General features: G+C 42.0%; 1 protein-coding gene and 1 non-coding gene across 2 annotated transcripts in view; both read right to left on the reverse strand.

The window, feature by feature from the left end:
* LOC126249329 (uncharacterized) overlaps positions 1–18,534 on the reverse strand; it is a 462,872-nt gene that overhangs the window by 123,517 nt on the left and 320,821 nt on the right. The gene's annotated exons all lie outside the window — the stretch shown is intronic.
* On the reverse strand, positions 4,192–4,265 carry Trnat-agu (transfer RNA threonine (anticodon AGU)). Its single transcript has one exon. It is a non-coding gene; the product is annotated as a tRNA-Thr (tRNA).

An 18,534-nucleotide genomic window follows, 5' to 3' on the forward strand; every position in this document is an offset into this window, starting at 1 on the left:
TGCACTTAAAAAAATTTCACTGGATTCTTTGTCCCTGCCACCAGTTATAAATATTTGAGTCTCCCAGTCTATATCCAGTAAATTAAAATCTCCACCCAAAACTATAACATGTTCGGGAAATCTACTCGACGTATTTTCCAAATTTTCCATCTGGTGTTTTACCACAACAGCTGCTGAGCCAGGGAGCCTATAGATTTTTAGTAGATAGTTGTTTCGGTTTGCATCAACGTGAGTTTTGAGCTTGAAACTTCTGTGAATTTCGGAAGTAAAGTATATCTTTGACCTTGGACCATTTCAAGCCAAGGTTCCTCATTTCTTACGGTATATCTTCGAACTTGCCGGCCGCGGTGGTCTAGCGGTTCTAGGCTCTCAGTCCGGAACCGCGCGACTGCTACGGTCACAGGTTCGAATCCTGCCTCGGGCATGGATGTGTGTGATGTCCTTAGGTTAGTTAGGTTTAAGTAGGTCTAAGTTCTAGGGGACTGATGACCACAGATGTTAAGTCCCATAGTGCTCAGAGCCATTTGAACCATTTTTTCTTCGAACTTGGCGCCAGATATTTGCATTTACATTCTGAATGGTTGTCTCGTTTTAATTCTGCAGTATGATTGGCTGGAGAGGGGAAGAGGTCATGAGGAACAAAGAACAACTGGGCAGATTCCTTCGTCTTAGATTTTTAAATTTCTTGCCAGTTTTTTTTTATTTTTTTTTATTTCACGCCATCTGCCATCCTGGACTTTTGCATTTCTTGTAATCCTCCAGCTTGGTGGTGTCATGAGTTCTGGGTCGTTGACCCTGCCTCTTCGTGTAGGCAACCCACACTAATACCTGCAGATTCATTGGCTATCTAAGGCCAAAATGGCGTGGAATGCCTATAGATATAATGCTGGGATGTCACATTGGTCTATATTTCAAGAAGCCGTTTGAGGGTATTCCTCATAAGCCACTTCTAATGAAACTGCGTGTGTATGGAGTATCAGCGCTGTTGTGTGACTGGATTCGTGATTTCATGTCAGAAAGGTGTCGTCAGTTCGTAGCAATTGACAGGAAGTCAGTAAGCGGAACAAAAGTGATATCTGCCGTTCCCTAAGGAAATCTTAAGTTATCTGCAGATGATGCATTCGTTTGCCGTGTACTAAAGGCATCAGATGATCAGACAAATCGTATAATGATTTAATTAAGATATCTGTATGATTCGAAAAGTGGCAGCTGGCCCTAAACAACAGAATGTGCAAGATCCTCCGTATGGGTACTAAGAAAAATACGTCACATTTCGGTTACACGATAAATCACACAAATTCAGCTAAATACCTTGGGATTACAGCTGCTCACAACTGAAGTTGGAACAATAACATAGGAAACAATATGGAGAAGGCGAACCAAAGACAGCGTTTTGTTGGCAGGACACTTAGAAGTTGCAACAGGTCTACTGAAGAGACCACCTACACTACTTTCGACCGGCCACGGTGTGATATCCGTACTAGGGCGTACTGGCGGAAGACATTGAAAAAGTTCAAAGAAAGGCAGCTTATGTTGTATAAATGCGCAAGAGGGAAGAGTGTGTCATGGATACGGTATGCGAGTTTGTCAATAATTAAAGCCAAGGCGTTTTTTTTAACATTTTCATCAAATTCAAAAGTAGCCTGCGTTAGCAGTACCATTATAATTGAAAACACAATATTTTTAGTAGATAATTTATTTCGGTTTGCATCAATGTGAGTTTTGAGCTTGAATCTTCCGTACAAGTTCGGTAATCCTGAGGCTAACATTATTCCTCAGAGCTACAAGCACTTCATCACTTATTTTCAATCGATTCCTGGAACTGTTTTAAATTACTAACAAAGCAGAAAATCCTTGTTCGCATTAATAAGTTGCGGTGAAAGAGCCTAAGATAGCGTAAGGCGATTTCTCGAATTTTACTGTATGAAATTACTTTTTACACCAAAACAGCTCAAGAAAATCAGATTCAAATTTGTCCTTACAGCGTATATCATTTTGGAATTCAGTGAGCTCTTCCTGGAGTCCTTCTGCAGCTTCTACGGCAGTAATGCTAAAAGGATGGTGATTCAGTTTTTGGTCAACTTTAGCGTCTGTGTTCTGGGAAGTAATGACTGAATTCATCAGCCAACTTTTGCAGGATGATTACTGATGTTTCCTTGGATGTCTGCCCTAATCCTGTCATACCTTTCATCATCAACGACTACTTTTAATGTCGCGAAAGCAGAATAAATGTTTTCACCAATTTTATCCATTCATTACTGCAGTATGCAAAGAAAGACACGAAGTTTATCGTCAAAGACAAATACATTATCAATGCCTTCTAAATGTCTGTTATCGGAACTTTGTAATGGCACGTTCAACTTATACAAGTGTGTTAAAATATCCACACGTTAAGCCAAATGCATCTGAGATGTCAGGGCAAAATGTGCTCTAGTAAGGCTTTCACTTTTTTCTCACCCAGAGACAACTCACTCACTCCTCTGAGTTCATATAACATTCCTAACAAGTTACCTTTCGACTGACAGCGAACTTATATGTGAAAGAATGAAAGAGAGGGTTCTCATGGTCGGAACCATTTCAGGGCACTTTTTTTTAAGGGGTATGTTTCAAGCGATTCTTTTGACAACAAAAAAATGGTTCAAATGGCTCTGAGCACTATGGGACGTAACATCTGAGGTCATCAGTGCCCTAGAACTTAGAACTACTTAAACCTAACTAACCTAAGGATATCACACACATCCATGCCCGAGGCAGGATTCGAACCTGCGACCGTAGCGGTCGCGCAGTTCCATACTGAAGCGCCTAGAACCGCTCGGCCACAATGGCCGGCTTTTGACAACATATACCACATTTGTGACCACTGCACGGTGTTATTAAGACATTCATGAAGCCATGCAACTGGTAATAAATGTGGTAAATGTTGTCAAATGCATCTCCTTAAATACAAACGTTTAAAAAAAACTATGTCATCAAAAGAACTTCGACCATAACAGCTTTCTCTGATTATGCTGTCCTCGTCTAATGAGCGGACGAACACGAATAGCTGACAACATTTAGAAATGTCAGTCGATTCATCACACTGGAAACCGAAGCATGGCGTAGATGACTTTGTTGGTAAATGAACGGAGAGAATGGTTTTAAGTTGACATATTATACAATTTATTCATTAATTGCATTCAAGAACATAACTGCATAAAATTTTACTGTCGAAGTATTCAAATATGCTTGGAATAAGGGTAGGGGCACCTGAGAAGCAATATGACATTAAATTAAAATTAATGGCTCCTGATATGCGATCTAACATACGAATGTTAAAGATTATCGAAGTGCAATCAAGCTTCAAAATAAATCGAACACTCACTAACGCTATCTGACTGTAAAGTTAAAGAGGCGCTTATGATTGGCTGTGAAAACAGTGGGAAGCAGCTAATTGAATCTAATGCTCAGCACGGATATGAAAATTCACCGCACATTAACTGTAGCTGAAATGAAGTCATTAACAAATGCAAGCCTCAAGCTGGATTCTAAGCTGGAATAAGTGAAAGCTATTGAACATTGCTCGTCCAGTTAACTTTCATACGCCTTATTTGCTGCTGGTTCGGTCTCACTATGTTATCGGTTGAGATGCCGAAGCGTGAGATGGCTGCAAGTATTACGCGCCTAGTGTGAACTTACAAATCTCGCGAGGGCTGCTCCGGATGATGGCGGTAGACAGCTACAGCAGCTGTCGCAGAGCGTCGCTTCTTGGACGAGGTCATCAACAACAGTCTTACAGGACGGCAGCGACAAGAGTGTCTTCTGAAGTTATGAGATTTACACTTTTGGTACGGTTTATGAGGACAAGCTGTCTTTCCAGTTACGTAGGATGGAGTATAGCGAATCAGAATTTGTGTTACTTTTATAAACGTCTACTTCCTATACTTTTGTGTATTGTGGTTAACTACTAGATGATCAGGTGGTGGAAATGTCATCTCGAGTCCCACTTCACTGTGTCCAGCCAGTGGCGGAGTTCCTTTCAAGTTCTAACATTTACTTTCGTCCCTTCCACCAGTACTCTCGGTTACAACAGTTATCAGTTTATTATACGGAAATCGAAGGTGGAGAGGGGAAGAAAGGAAAGGAAAGAGAGGGGATCACTGCTGTCAGCTGCATCAGGACATTACGCAGAATCAACGGCGACGAGTGAAAATGTGCACCGGACCGGGATTCGAACCCGGGATCTCCTGCTTACTAGGCAGGTGTGTTAACCACTGCACCATCCGGGACACAGCGTTATTACTGCTGCACGGACTATCTCGGTACCCCTCACGGCCGATTCACATTCCCAACGAGCGCTACCTATCCGCAGTCCCTGTCCATTTCCTCCATATTCGCTCTCTGAGATTCCCACAGGAAGTCGGACATATTTGTGCATCCGGACTGAAGATGTTGGATTCATTGCCCAGTTAGGCCAGTCAAATTATATCAGTGAGTGGTGTCTGTCCTTTCGAACATGTCCGAGTCCGCAGCTCGTGGTCGTGCGGTAGCGTTCTCGCTTCCCACGCCCGGGTTCCCGGGTTCGATTCCCGGCGGGGTCAGGGATTTTCTCCGCCTCGTGATGACTTGGTGTTGTGTGCTGTCCTTAGGTTAGTTAGGTTTAAGTAGTTCTAAGTTCTAGGGGACTGATGACCATAGATGTTAAGTCCCATAGTGCTCAGAGCCATTTGAACCATTTGAACATGTCCGAAAGGACAGACACCACGCATTCATATAATTTTCTGTCTGCCTCTGACTACCTCCATCGCTCTCTACGTTGTTATTAACGGATGGAAAGCTTGCATGTCAAGTGGAAAAACTACACTGATTATGGTTGTCTTTCCACTTGCCTAAAGTGGGAAAATCCCATGTTTTGGGGCCACCCTGCGCTCTCAAGCGGTGTCAGCTGTATACGGCTGACAGTCTTAAGGCCTGGGGATTTCCTTACAGTAAATTTGAGAAGCAAGCTTTGTTTTCGACCAGAGCGGTTCCGCTAATCTTAACGGGATAGCCCAGCCGGCCTCGCGGTTGCGAGGGAAGTAAGCGTCCACGGCCGCACATCCAAGCTGGGGCTCTCGACATCGATTAACAGGCTACTACTAATTGGAGCTTCAAGCAAAATAAATGAATTGTAATACTCAGTATTGTAACTCTAGCTGACTTCCTATCAAGAGAGACTGCATATCAGTCATCTCAATTTTGTATAACTTCATATCACTGGTGGAGAGTAAGACTCGCTGACTGACATATTCTGAGGAATTTATTCGTGGAGCTACTATTAGGAATATTCGTCAGTGCACAATGCCGATTTCGTAACCGTTGAAACAAGATAATCCTCTATATCATTTGACATTAGTTCAATTCGAGTTTTTACAGCGTTGTTCGATACGGGTTTACTTAGAAAAATTCTAAAACTTCTTCGACATCTTTGAGCAAAAGAGATTTCACAGATGTTTCTCCTACTGCGTGAGGATATTTTGATGCCGCTATCAATGTCTCAAACGACGCTACTGAATTTTCTCCGATGACGCAAATATTGTACCGTTAGGCCTGATTTTAAGTTTTTTCACCAGATTCTCTACTTTTTCTGCAAAGAATTCTGGTGTTCAGTCAGAGAAATTAGGATGACACGTGGCGCTTTGATTTTTATGGCTTAAGGAATCGTTTACGAGAACGGTTTCGCATATTACACACCGTGGTTTTATTCATTCCTTACTTTCTACCGAAGTATATTCGAATTTAACGTACCTACTGTCATATTTTCTTTTAGGCGCCATTTTCTGAAAATAAAACAGAAGTGCTATCAAGGAGAAGGATTATGAACATAAGCTTAAAAATAACTTAGTTTTTACAATAAAACAAATAAAAAATATAATGACAAATAAATATACTTTCACTACCTTCATTTTTAATTGCATATCGCTATGAATCGTAATATTCAACTCTGAAGAGCCAAATAAGTTGGTACACGTGTCTAATATCGTCTAAGGGGCCCCATGAGCACGCAGAAGTGCCTCAACATTACGTGCCGTGGACTCGACTAGTGTCTGACGTAGTGCTGGAGGGAGATGACACCGTGAATCCTGCAGGGCTGTCCATAAATCCGTAAGAGTACGGTGGGGCTGGAGATCTCTTCTGAACAGGATGTTGCAAGGCATCCCAGATGTGCTCAATAATGTTCATGTCTGGGGAGTTTGGTGGCCAGCGCAAGTGGTTAAACTCAGAAGAGTGTTCCTGGAGCTACTCTGTAGCAGTTCTGGACGTGTAGGGTGTCGTATTATCCTGCTGGTATTGCCCAAGTCAGTCGGAATGCACAATGGACATGAATGGAGGCAGGTGATCAGACAGGATGCTTACGTACGTTTCACCTGTCATAGTCATATAGAGACGTATAAGGGGTCCCATATCACTCCAACTGCACACGCCCCACACCATTACAGAGCCTTCACCAGCTGACGTGCAGGGTCCATGAATTCATGAGGTTGTCTACATACCCTTACACGTCCATCCGCTCGATAAAATTTTGAAACGAGACTCGTCCAACCAGTCAACATTTTTTCAGTCATCAATAGTCCAGTGTTGGTGTTTAAGGGCGCAGGCGAGGCCTAAGGCTTTGTGTCGTGCAGTCATCAAGTGTACACGAGTGAGCCTCTGGCCCAGAAAGCCCATATCGATGATGTTTCGTTAAATGGTTCATACGCTGACACTTGTTGATGGCACAGCACTGAAATCTGCAGCAGTTTGCGGAAGGGTGGCTCTTCTGTCACGTTTTAAGAATTCTCTTCAGTCGTCGTTGGTCCCTTTCTTGCAGGATGTATAATTTTTTTCCGGCCGCAGCGATGTCGGAGATTTGATGTCTTACCTGATTCCTGATATGCACAGATCACTCGTGAAATGGTAGTACGAGAAAATCCCCACTTCATCGCTAACGAGGAGATGCTGTGTCTCATCGCTCGTGCGCCGGCTATAACACTACGTTCAAACTCACTTATACCTTGAATAAAAATCTCTCGGTGTACATGCCGCGTCAGTTCAGGATAAAACTCCAAGCTTTCGATCACTACCTCCATGGTCGAAAGCTTGGAGTTTTATCCTGAACTGACGCGTCATGTACACCGAGAGATTTTTATTCAAGTAATACGTCGCGAAAGACTTCGTAGTCACTTAAATCTTGACGACTTGCCATTGTAGCAGCAGTAACCGATCTAACGACTGCACCAGACACTTGTTGCCTTATACAGGAGCTGCCGACCGCAGCGTCGTGTTCTGCCTGTTTACATATCTCTGTATTTGAATACGTATGCCTATACCAGTTTCTTTGGCGCATCAGTGTAACTGGGTGGCCAACGAAATGTACCTAAGTGTTGTGAACTTTGTGTAATACACTTATACATAGATATGCTCAAGCCTGTACTCCGTTTTGTAATACCAAGTTTTGATTCAAACAGTTTGACGTGAAGAAAATTGTACATACTTGTTGTGTACATAGTTCCGCGTAGTCAGCGCGTACACAACTTTCCCACTAGAGCGCGCCCTGCTAAGCACAACAGTGCAGGCGCAGCGCTCGTCCGTCTCAGCACTACGACATGGCGCTGCCACAGAGACGGACCAAATTCTGCTTCCGCCAATCCGCGTATTAATATGTAACGCAGCCAATGAGATTACTGCTAATGTAGAACCTTTTCTCCTCGTGGATCACACTCGCACAGTGATACATGAACACGCGAGGTATTATAATGAGTGTACAGACCTCCGATAAGTCAGTCAGCATTAGTCTGTACCAGTCTGTACGAGTTCTATATTTTTTTCTGTACCAGTCTATAGTCCAGTTTCAGTCTGCGCCTAATAAGATTACCATATTCCTGTGGTGGTGGTGGTGGTTAGTGGTTAACGTCCCGTCGACAACGAGGTCATTAGAGACGGGGCGCAAGCTCGGGTTAGGGAAGGATTGGGAAGGAAATCGGCCGTGCCCTTTCAAAGGAACCATCCCGGCATTTGCCTGAAACGATTTAGGGAAATCACGGAAAACCTAAATCAGGATGGCCGGAGACGGGATTGAACCGTCGTCCTCCCGAATGCGTACCATATTCCTGTACATAGCCATGAAGGTAAATGTATAGACAATTTTGTCAAGTATCAGAGATATATTTGAGAATAAGATTAACGTACCAGTAGCAAAGGAACTTCAGATTGTCAATTGTAAATAACATCCAGAACCAAGTTAAGTAATTTTTATGCTTGTTATTATTTTAATAAATGTGTGTGAAAATTAATGAAGTTCTGTTTAAAGTTGGTCACCGTCGATCTGCTACTCTAAGCGTGCAAGTGGCATTTCTATCGTCTGACCTAACGGCTGAAGATAAACACGCCACGATAAGACCACGAGACATATTGCTGACACTCGCCTACTTCGTTAGAGCGACAAGTCAAATAATCTGATGATGTGTGTACTGAAGGTCTTACAGTATGCACACCACAATACTTCTTTTACATAAGTCATAAATCGAAAAGAATGTTTGGGAGTAACGGTCAGATAAACTACTGACGCCGCCGAACCACTAAGCATCCAAAGAGAATCAATGACACCGCTAAGCAATACAAAAGGAAGGATGCTACGATTGAGTGACCGGCTCGTGCGATGCTGTGACGTCGATTACTTGCCCTCCTAGCCACCTGCGCACTCAACTCACTGGATCGCGGTGCTGCACCACCCGCGTAACAAGGGATTACTAATTTAAAATCAATGGAAGTCTGAAATTTTAAGTTTTACGCGGACAACATTTTAGGTTTTGTGGACCACAGGTGGTGAGCAGACCACTCGATGGAAACCAACGTATTATAGAATGTAACGGTTGAGAAACGGTCTGGAAGTGATTGTATGAACCCTATGCCGTACACTCAAGTTTGAACTGATAAGACGACATACAAGAGTAACTTAAGTATGCGATCCAGATTTCACCATTCATTATTGCGTATTTTGAATTTTTTTCTTGTCTTTACCTTTTGAGCCTCCAGAGAAGTTTACTCTGATACCAAGGCAGATACACCACGAAAATCACAAATTAATCTCACATCCATGTAGTCATCATGTTCTCATTACGCTAGAAGTTCGTCGAAAACTTATATTTTCAGATGCGTCGAAGAAGCTTCTCGATCCCAGGTTTAAGGGAGGTCCAAAATGATTCTTGATATCCTACTTAAATATATCTATCATTATTGTTCACAACGCGAGGTTAAAGAGACTCGACAACAGATCATGTGCACTTTTCTATCACTTACGTCACTGTTGCTGACTGCACATATATCCGTCATTGTTGCTCAGAACACAAGGTTAAAAAGAACTGACCGCAGATCAAAGGCTCTTTGCTTCTCGCTTTTAGTGATTAAGTGCAATCACGGAAAATCTGAATGTGGATAGCCAAAAGGTGAATTCAGCAGCTACCCTTCCGAATACGAGTCTAGTGTGTTACAATTGAGATGTCGCTGCTCACTGTGGTTGATCTTAATATTCTGATCGATCGGAGTATTGTCTCTCAGTATTTTTTATTAAAATACAGATGAGCTCCTATAGTTTTAGGCATGTGAAACACAAAAACAGTCAGTGTAGTAGACTAAATCACTGAAGTGCCGAAAGTGAGAACGGTTGTAATACTCCCTAAAGTTTCGAGATGTCATATCTCCACATTGACATCGATGTCCCAAAAGCGATAAATCGTGGATATGACCCCAAAATAGCAAAATGTCGCTTAGGTTGATGTGATATTTATTCATTCGACGGCAGTAACGCAATCCACTGTACTCTCACTTTCAGAAGTTCAGTTAAGGACTCTTCCCTCACTATCACTCTTTCACAGGCTAGAAAGAGTTAAAATTGTTACAAACTTAATCAGTATTAGCTCTGATAAAAATTAGTTTAAAAATCTCGAATAAACACAATGGATTTAGTTTTACTAACAACATACTGATTACGCCTTCCTTGTCATATGTCTCACTTTGCTACCGGCAAGGAAGACCGCTAATAATTTATTATAGAAAGATGTACTGCTACCACGGGATTTTAACCGGCAAGAACGGTATCTGAACAAGAAGCTAACTGTCTTCACAAGCATTCAGTTCTCCTACATTCACAATGAAGAGAAAATAAACACAGTTCGCGATCAATTAGTACTGGAACAGATTTAAGCTAGTAATGCTGGTTAATTCTATTAATAATAATTAATAGTTTTGTTGAGCGCATAGCTAAACCCACTATCTGGTTGCTTGTCACAGCAGTCATCAGCAGGGTCCAACAGAAAGTTATATGCTGAAATACAGGAAATGCGTTTTTTGTAAAGGTAATAAGTCAAAATATTGGGAGATACATTATTTTCCTATTTAAATTTCAGTAAGAAAAAACGTTAAACTACGTAATGTAATTTCATTGCGTAATCTTGGAAATAACTGATTAATGGCGTATTGGCGAATGCAGATAAGCAGCTGAATTCACTCACGAAGTGGATTCCAAGGGAACACTGTTGATAATGGTAACATCGTAGGCACAATAAACCACTGTTGCGTCTTATAAAATAATCTGGAAAAGAAACTGGAGCAGAACCAAAGAATAGGAATGATTAAGAAATGCGTATAAATTATTTATTTACTCTAGGACGGGAATATGCCTAATTCTTGTGTGAAACTGACATTCGTGCTGGGTAATCTTGTGAAAGACTAGTGCAAAATTTTGACTGATTCATGCGAAGTTGATCCGTCCCCAATGGTGACAGCTTAAAAAACTATTTAACTGCATCGAAACTGATTAATGTTAACAGCAATGTAGTTAGTTCTTTAGATTCATTTGTGTGAGGTAGAATCATATACAAGGTACGAAATATTCTCAGTGTAACATCAGTATCAAAATTATTTTATGAATAAAACCAGTCAAGCATCTACTGTGAAGAAGAGGATGGAAACTGCAATTAGATATTGTTACTTCATGAAAACAGCATACCTAACCTGAAAATTACATTATTAGTCCACAAATATATTAAATGATTTGCTTTTTGCTGTGTCTTTTACTGACGGTGTTTCAGTCTGATCGATGAGTTAGAAGTTTGTAAGGAAGGAAATGGTGAATGATTGTAAGAAACGAAATTAAGCAGGCATTTAGATGGCTGAACTTCTGATTTCAGTTAGCTGCCACTGTTTCAGCCAAAGTGAACGGTATAACTGTTTCGGGTGTCATATTAATTTAGTGCGAAAGGGGGAGTGGGTGGAGGATACCGTTTGTGACGTCAGATATTATGAAGCTTTTGATAGCCACGTTGCGGTGTCATATACAGTGGAAGTAAATTACATTTGACAAAAAGAACGTAGAAGTTTATTTAAATCCGTTTGGACAGTGTGTTTTTAATTTTATCGCTGTGAGGAGAAGAAATTTCCATTTACAGTATTTGTTTTGAAGGATATGCCAATTATAGCAGAACAGTAAACTGCTCTGAATGCGCTTTACTCCAAGCTATTGAGCTAACTCCCCACGAATAAAAAGGAAAAAGGAGGGAGAAAGGAACAGACGCTACACTTCAAAAATGGTTCAAATGGCTCTGAGCACTAAGGGACTTAACTTCTGAGGTCATCAGTCCCCTAGACTTAGAACTAGTTAAACCTAACTAAACTAAGGACATCACACACATCCATGCCCGAGGCAGGATTCGAACCTGCGACCGTAGCAGTCGCGCGGTTCCAGACTGTAGCGCCTAGAACCTCTCGGCCACCCCGGCCGGCGCTACGTTTCACAAACGTATGTTATTACCTTCCTACGCAGATAACTTCCTCCATCAAATTTCAGAGTTAATAACGTTTTCCTCTACTGAGTCACATTTTACAGATTTTGTGTAGGATGTGTACTTATGCCGCATATCATTCATATACAATTATTGGACGCTTTGTTATTAATTTTGGTCACATTACGGCTTTATCAAATTCGATCATTCATACTTCGGGACTTCATTTGTGCAGCTGGTATACGAGTATTTAATATACACTCCTGGAAATTGAAATAAGAACACCGTGAATTCATTGTCCCAGGAAGGGGAAACTTGATTGACACATTCCTGGGGTCAGATACATCACATGATCACACTGACAGAACCACAGGCACATAGACACAGGCAACAGAGCATGCACAATGTCGGCACTAGTACAGTGTATATCCACCTTTCGCAGCAATGCAGGCTGCTATTCTCCCATGGAGACGATCGTAGAGATGCTGGATGTAGTCCTGTGGAACGGCTTGCCATGCCATTTCCACCTGGCGCCTCAGTTGGACCAGCGTTCGTGCTGGACGTGCAGACCGCGTAAGACGACGCTTCATCCAGTCCCAAACATGCTCAATGGGGGACAGATCCGGAGATCTTGCTGGCCAGGGTAGTTGACTGACACCTTCTAGAGCACGTTGGGTGGCACGGGATACATGCGGACGTGCATTGTCCTGTTGGAACAGCAAGTTCCCTTGCCGGTCTAGGAATGGTAGAACGATGGGTTCGATGACGGTTTGGATGTACCGTGCACTATTCAGTGTCCCCTCGACGATCACCAGTGGTGTACGGCCAGTGTAGGAGATCGCTCCCCACACCATGATGCCGGGTGTTGGCCCTGTGTGCCTCGGTCGTATGCAGTCCTGATTGTGGCGCTCACCTGCACGGCGCCAAACACGCATACGACCATCATTGGCACCAAGGCAGAAGCGACTCTCATCGCTGAAGACGACACGTCTCCATTCGTCCCTCCATTCACGCCTGTCGCGACACCACTGGAGGCGGGCTGCACGATGTTGGGGCGTGAGCGGAAGACGGCCTAACGGTGTGCGGGACCGTAGCCCAGCTTCATGGAGACGGTTGCGAATGGTCCTCGCCGATACCCCAGGAGCAACAGTGTCCCTAATTTGCTGGGAAGTGGCGGTGCGGTCCCCTACGGCACTGCGTAGGATCCTACGGTCTTGGCGTGCATCCGTGCGTCGCTGCGGTCCGGTCCCAGGTCGACGGGCACGTGCACCTTCCGCCGACCACTGGCGACAACATCGATGTACTGTGGAGACCTCACGCCCCACGTGTTGAGCAATTCGGCGGTACGTCCACCCGGCCTCCCGCATGCCCACTATACGCCCTCGCTCAAAGTCCGTCAACTGCACATACGGTTCACGTCCACGCTGTCGCGGCATGCTACCAGTGTTAAAGACTGCGATGGAGCTCCGTCTGCCACTGCAAACTGGCTGACACTGACGGCGGCGGTGCACAAATGCTGCGCAGCTAGCGCCATTCGACGGCCAACACCGCGGTTCCTGGTGTGTCCGCTGTGCCGTGCGTGTGATCATTGCTTGTACAGCCCTCTGACAGTGTCCGGAGCAAGTATGGTGGGTCTGACACACCGGTGTCAATGTGTTCTTTTTTCCATTTCCAGGAGTGTAGTTAGAGGTATTTCAGAGGCCAGGACGATCATTTCCTTATTGCCCAATAACAATCGTCTCTACGAGAATGAAGCCTACGTTAATATCCTTTCTTTGTTCATGTACTGGGCACTGAATATTATTCAGAAATATTGACATGTAATTGCAAAATTAATTAAAAGTGTTATCCGAAAGGACAGGATAAACACAGTTCGTGGTGGGGTGTTTGTTGCTTCTAGAAGTAGTTTAGCTTGTCGTGAAATTGAAGTAGATAGTTCCTGTGAGTTAATATGGGCAGATATAATTCTTGGCAACCAGAATAAAATAATGATTGGATCCTTTTAGGCGACCTCCCAATTCAAATGGTACAATTTCTGAAACGTTCAGAGAATACTTGAGTCTGATTTCAAACACAAACCCCTCATAAAATTATAGTTGGTGGTGACTTTAATTTACCCTCGATATTTTGGCGAAAATACATGTTTAATTCCGGAGGTACGCATAAAACATCATACAAAATTTCCCTAAACGCATTCTCTGAAAATTATTACGAGCAATTAGTTCACGAGCCTACGCGAATAGCAAACAGTTGTGAAAACACACTTGACCTCTTACCAACAAATAATCCTGAGCTAATAACCAGCAGCAAAACGGATACTGGGATTAGTGAACATAGGGTTTTCGTAGCGAGATTGAATATTATAACCCCCAAATCCTCCAAAATTAAACGAAAAACAGACCTATTCAAAAACGCAGATAGAAATTCACTTGACGCCATCTTGTGAGACAATCTCCACTGCTTCCAAATTAACAATGTAAGTGTAGACCAGAAGTGGAGTGAATTCAGAGAAATAGTATCGGCATGAATGGAGAGATTTATACCAAATAAATTAACAAACCACGGAGCTGATTCTCCTTGGTATAAAAAAGGGTCAGAACACTGTTGCAGAAACAACCAAAAAAACACGCCAAATTTAAACGGACGCAAAATCTCCAAGATTGGCGATCTTTTACAGAAGCTCGAAATTTAGCGGAGACCTCAATGAGAGATGCGTACAGTAGGTTCCACAACGAAACTTTGACTCGAAACATGGCCGAAAATCCAAAGAGATTCTGGTCGTATTTGAAGTATGCTAGCGGCAAGACACAATCAATGCCCCTCTGCGCAGTAGCAATGGAAATACTATCGACGACAGTGCTGCCAAAGCAGAGTTACTAAACACAGCCTCCCGAAATTCGTTCACCAAAGAAGACGAAGAACAATTGCCAACACGAGTAACGTAGAAGTAGACATCCTCGGAGTAGTGAATCAACTTAAATCACTTAACGAAAGCAAGTCTTCCAATTCAGACTGTCTGCCACTTAGATTCCTTTCGTAGTATGCTGATACAGTAGCTCCATACTTAACAATCATATACATCCGTCCGCTTGACGAAAGATCCGTGCTCAAAGACTGGAAAGTTGCACAGGTCACACGAATATTCAAGAAAGGTAATAGGAGTAAAACATTAAATTCAAGGTCCATATCATTAACGTCGATATGCAGCAGAATTTTGGAACATATATTGTGTTCGAACATTATGAATTACCTCGAAAAAAAACGGTATACTGAAAAACACACTCAACACGGATTTAGAAAACATCGTTCTTCAGAAACACAACTAACTGTTTACTCACACGAAGTGTTGAGTGTTATTGGCATTGGATTTCGAATTGATTCCGTATCTTTAGAAGGCATTTGACACTGTACCACACAAGCGGCTTGTAGTGAAATTGCGTGCTTATGGAATATCGTATCGGTTATGTGACTGTCAGAGAGAGAGAGAGAGAGAAAGAGAGAGGGAGAGAGAGAGAGAGAGAAATCGCAATTCGTAGTAACTGACGGAAAGTCATCGAGCAAAACAGAAATGATTTCTGGGGTTCCCCAAGGTAGTGTTATAGGCCCTTTGCTGATCCTCTTCTATATGAAGGATTTGGGGGACAATCTGAGCAGCTGTCTTAGGTTGTTTGTAGATGACGCTGTCGTTTATCGACTAGTAGAGTCACCAGAAGATCTAAACAAATTGCAAAACGATTTAGAAAAGATATCTGTGTGGTGTGAAAATTGGCAATTGACCCTGAATAACGAAAAGCGTGAGGTTATCCACATGAGTGATAAAAGAAATCCGTTAAACTTTGGTTACACGATAAATCAGTCAAATCTAAGGCCGTAAGTTGAACTAAATATCTGGAATTACAATTACGAACAACTTAAATTGGAAGGAACACGTAGAAAATGTTGTGGGAAGGCTAACCAAAGACTGCGTTTTATTGGCAGAACACTTAGAAAATGTAACAGATCTACTAAAGATACTGCTTTCACTACGCTTGTCTGCCCTCTTTTTGAGGCCTGCGCTGTGTGGGATCTTTACCGGATAGAACTGAGGGAGTACATCGAGAAAGTTCAAAGAAGGGCAGGACATTTTGTGTTATCGCGAAATTGGGGAGAGAGTTTCACTGAAATGATACAGGATTTGGGGTGGACATAACTAAAACAAAAGCGTTTTTCGTTGCGGTGGAATCTTCTCGCGAAATTGCTATCACCAACTTTCTCCTCCGAATGCGGAAATATTTCGTTGACGCCGACCTACATAGGGAGAAACGATCACCATCATAAAATAAGGGAAATCAAAGCTCACACTGAAAGACATAGGCGTTCTTTTTTTCCGCGCACTTTACGGGATTGGAATATAGAGAATTATTGTGAAGGTGGTTTGATGAAACCCCTGCAAGGCACTCAAATGTGACTTGCAGAGTATCCTTGTAGATATAGATGTAGAACACAGACACATTTTGCTTATAGTCATTCGACGGTAACAAGTTCATCTACATCTATATCTACATTTATACTCCGCAAGCCACCCAACGGTGTGTGGCGGAGGTTTTCCAGGCATTGGCTGTTATCAATAGCATAACATAAATTATTGAATCTTGCATACAGCTACAAGGGCCTGACATATGCCAGTGATATTAGAAAACAAAATAATTAGTTTATAAAGAAGGAGTGACTTGTAATAGCTTTAAACAGTCATAAATTATTGCCATAGCCACAGTCTTCATTAATATCTTACTTTCACATTTATTCATGCAATTTTAATGGTGCACTTGTCTTTGCATTAGCTCCGAATAGCCTGCACGCTAGATGCTGCTATAGACCACTTATTCCTTCTGTTTATACACACACACACACACACACACACACACACACACACATATATATATATATATATATATATATATATATATATATATATATATATATATATATATATATTGAGAGAGAGTATCTTAATTGTAACTGCTTAGATTTCTCTTTTAACCGAGAATTTATCCCATACAGGCATGTGGAGTCCAAAGAGTTCCCATTCAGCTTATACTCAAGGTCAAAATCACTTCTTTCACTTGATACACGTAATATAAACTTACTAAATGAAAGAATAATATTAAAAAATCAAAGTAATTAAGGAAAAGCAAGATAATAAATCTGCAAAACTCTATTAATACTACGTCTACTCCATGAACCACCAATCTTCTTCTGTTTTGTTGTGAAACAGAACGTTTCCTCCTCTATTGTTGAAGTACTGTCCCTTTCCAATATGTTATTTATATTCTTAGCACTTTCGTCGACACTGATTTGTGTACGGTAGACGGAAAGTGGAGTCCAGGAGACGATCATCCATTCGTAAATTGACTAATCTTCACTGTACCACGACCGTCGTTGGTGTGGTCTACTCTTTCCTTTGTTACGTTTCTGAGTATAGCTCTCCAGGACGCTCCTCAAAAATGCCTGCTGAGGCTACAAAAGGCCGGAGGAGCAGCAATTCGGGTGAAAAATGTCTCCACAAGTTCACATGCCATGTCCTCTTCACGTTGGTGATCTTTAATTATTATATCAGACACACCTTTGTCATCTTCTAGCACTTTGATTCTGTTATTGTGATCATTTCCCACGAGGCGACTATCAGGTTTCTGCTGTCGTTCCTTCGAATCTTTTTTCTCCTGATAGACTTCTTATCAACATAAAATTTTTTTCAAAACTCTTGCTAATTGTCTGTTTCACATCGATAACTACCATATATTATGTTCTTTCGATTTGCACTATATCCACTTTTGCCTCTGCTGTACTAGTTTACCTTGAATAATATTTTTGAGGCGAGAGTGTCCTGAGGATGCTGAGACGCTCCACATGGCTTGAAAGTTTGAAGAAGGGAAAAGGGTTCTTCTTCGTTCTGTTCAGTTTGAGCTTTTCTCCAGTGAAGTTGTGCTTTTGCTTGTGTGTGATATGATGTTTATTGAGGGTGGCTGCACTGAATTATACTCAGGAATATGGACAGTGCTCTCTGAAAGCAGCTTACACTTTGTATTTTGAAGTGATACTGAGAAATGGACACAATATTTCTCCATACGAATCCTCTGAAATACAACGTCATGCCTATCTTTGTTTACGACATGATGAGCCATACTGGAAAAGTTATATTTCGTGGCTACTAAAGCTGAATTAGTAGCAGGGTCGTTATACGTGATTAAGATTAATATGGTGCAGTTACCGTTCCGTTACATGCTGTATTTGTTCCTAACTGAGTTAGCAAGCCGGTATTTCGTTCACCAGATTGCTTTGACGCTTTTTATATTTCACGAATTGTCATTAGAGTTTGTCTTTGTATTGTATGAGCGTGTATACCTCCTGATGTAACGTTAATCTTATTGTCCTCTGCAAAAATATTTGCATGCATTTGGAGCTAATGACGATGAATCAAACGGAAATCTCATATCTTTATGCGTATTATGTTCTTTCCATCAATTTTACTCAGCGAAGTACATTGAGATGACAAAAGTCATGGGATACCATCTAGTATCGTGTCAGATATCCTTTGGCCCAGCGCAGTGCAGCAAATCGACGTGGCATATTCTCATCAAGTCTATCGAAACTTCCTACATAAATATTGAGCCATGCTGCCTATATAGCCGTCCATTACTACGGAAGTGTTGCCGGTGCAGGAATTTTTGCACGAGCTCACCTCTCGATTATGTCCCATAAATATTCGATGCTATTTATGTGG

The sequence above is a fragment of the Schistocerca nitens genome, chromosome 3, assembly GCF_023898315.1.
Source record: "Schistocerca nitens isolate TAMUIC-IGC-003100 chromosome 3, iqSchNite1.1, whole genome shotgun sequence".
In the NCBI taxonomy this organism is placed as follows: domain Eukaryota; kingdom Metazoa; phylum Arthropoda; class Insecta; order Orthoptera; family Acrididae; genus Schistocerca; species Schistocerca nitens.